We start from the raw sequence: 2,988 nt of genomic DNA, 5'->3' as shown, positions 1-2,988 counted from the left end.
CCTTTTATCTATAATAATAAGTAAATATGTATATGAATGAGTAATAATTTCTTATGTTATTACTATTTTTTTTTGGGTATAACTGTAGTCTCTAATAATTTTCGGAGCAACCTACTATTTGAAAGTGGAGATGTCAATAAAGTTGTCTATGGAGAGAAGAAAAAGAAAAAAGAAAAAAACAAAGGAGATATATAAATAAAAAGTGATTATTAGAAGTTCTAATTTATCCTCCTAATACTTAAATAAAAGTTCTAATGGGCATGGCCATGGCCATGATGCATGGAGCGATTGAATGAATTAGAATATCGGTGGAGACAAGTGAGATATGATAGGATTTGTAATGCATTTGTATAGAGTCATTACTTTCACAACCTTATTCTAAATGAGTTAAATTTTAAAGTGATTCTTCGGATTCATGAAATGTATTTATTTAATTCTTGCCTTTTTAATTACACTATTTATATCTTTGAATTTGAATAAAATACATTTAAATGATTCCTTGTTCTGTTAAATTACTTGTCTCTAGGAGTGACCTGGCAAATGATTGTCACGTTGGACAACCTAAAATGTTATCGTATTAATTTTGGCGCTAAATCCATAATGAAACGACGTCATTTCAACTTTGAGGGAGTTAAAATATTTAAACCCCATAGCAAAGAGGTCATTTCATCTTTTTCATCTTCTTCGAACATAAACCAGGTTGCTCAAAATCTTGACATGCGCGAATCATCGTGAGGATTGTTGTGGTGAAGCGATTTAGAGTTCGTCAAAACCCTGATCATCACTGGCTCGAAATCATTGAAGGAAGGAGTAAGGCTTCTTTGTGAAACCCCCTGACACAGAGGTAGATGTGTAGTAGATAAAATAATTTTTTTTTCCATTTTTTACGTGTTGAGGTATGCATCATTGTGAATTCTACTTCTGGATTTTGTGTAGGTTGATAAAAAATCATTGAAACTAGATTATTAGCTAGAATTTTTGTGTCTACTCTGACTTGGCGTCCTTGTCGTTGATCGAATAGAACTTGATAAACCCCAATTTTAGAGTTTATTTTGTGTTGAATTTGGTGGATTTTATCAACTTATCTCACATTTATTCAATGAAATGGCACGGTTTTGTGAATTTCTCCTAAATTGCACTTAAGATTGAAAACATGCTTTTTAAACTCTTAATTTGCTAAATTTAATTCACTTTAATTTTATTCGATACTTTGATTTGTTTGTTAAGTGATTTCGGGCTTAGAGGGCAAAGATTTGATTGAATAAATGAAGAAAAAGTATGTAAAAATGGAGAATTCATGAAGAAATGAAGCTTTGGAAATCTGCTGATTGCGCGTACGCATGACCTTCCACATACGCGTGACCTGAAATTTTGCCATGTGGCGCGTACGTGTGACCTTGCGTCTATGCGTGACATAAAGCACGTGACTCACTTAAAGAAAACATGACTGGCAATTTCTGGACTCCTTCAAGCCCAAATCCAACTCGTTTCTGAAGTATTTGAGGTTAAATTCAAGAAGGAATAAGGGGGGGGGGGGAGCAATTAGTGTAGTTTAGGAACCATGTTTTAGGCATTTTCTAAAGAGAAAAGCTCCCTCTTTTCTCTAGAATTTAGGATTTTTAGCTTAATTTGCTCTTAGATTTAGGTTTTAATTATTGTTTTGATATAGTTTCTTTTACTTTTTTTGGTTCTATTGCCTTAATTTTCTTAGTTTATCTTGTTAATTCTTCATTTGTACCACTTTTTAGTTTATGAATACTATTGTTAATTTCAATTTCCTTTAATGCAATTTGATGTTTTATGTCTCTTAATGCTTGTTTGAGTTATTGTTGTTATTTTCTTGTATTTGGTAGTAGTAGATTTTATTATTATTACAATTTAATATGCTTTTCTTTTTATGCACACCAAATGTTTGATAAAATACTTGGCTTAGTTTTAGAGTAGATTTTTGAGCATTCTTGGCTTGGAAAGAGAAGTTAGGTACTCTTGAGTTAGTAATATCCACCTTATGTTGGTGATCTAGAGTTGTTAGTTAATCTTGTTTCCATTAATGCTACTTATGGATTGGGATTAACTAGACCTATTTGACTTTCTCCCAATATGGGGATAATGTAATAGTCTTAGCTCTTGGTAATTATTGTGTTATAATTAATGACTAGGATAGAAGGCCTTGATTCTCAATCCTTGCCATGAATGTCTCTTTAGTAATTGTTATCCTTTAGTTATTTTCTTTATTTTATTGTCATTTAGATTATTATCTTCTTATCCGCAAACCACCCCCGTGAATCTCATAACCGATAATACGCACACCTCACTGCAATTTTTTTGAGAAATGACCCGAGGTTTAAATACTCTCGGTTATTATTAGTTTGCATTGTGACAAACAAATTAAACTTTGATTGAGGGTCGATTGTTGGTTTGGATTTATACCTCAATGGAATCATTTTGTGAAAATTCTAAACCAATGATTTCCCTACGTCAAAACTTCCGTCACCTTCATTAGGGGCTACTACTACAATTAGGGTTAAAAAGGGGATAAGGGACCAAATTGGGTTGCACAATTTTAATTGCCACCTCATATAACCGTTAGACACTCCAGGGTGCCAAGTCAGTGACAAGTCATTCTCGGCGGCAAGCAATTTGACCAGAAAATAGACAAGAGACCACCTAGATACATTTTATTCAATCTCAAAAATATAAATAGTGCAATAAAAAAGTCAGAAACTAAATCAGTGCATTTTTGTAAATCTCAATGACTACTTTAGAGTTTAATTCTATCCCAAATTAATACTAATATGTTTTGTAACACCTTTGCTATCAGAATGTCACGCTTTCGGTTGCGCCACTCTGATAGCTTGGATATTACGACAAGTATAACATATTTAATACTAAGATATAAGCATGTTTAAAACTTAAAATCATATAACCCGCAAAAAAAGACTTTTTAGTTGAAAACATAGATACATACATACAACCCAGATACATTAC

Source organism: Arachis ipaensis, chromosome B01 (assembly GCF_000816755.2).
Source record: "Arachis ipaensis cultivar K30076 chromosome B01, Araip1.1, whole genome shotgun sequence".
NCBI classification, from domain to species: domain Eukaryota; kingdom Viridiplantae; phylum Streptophyta; class Magnoliopsida; order Fabales; family Fabaceae; genus Arachis; species Arachis ipaensis.
This window is presented reverse-complemented; position numbering follows the sequence as displayed.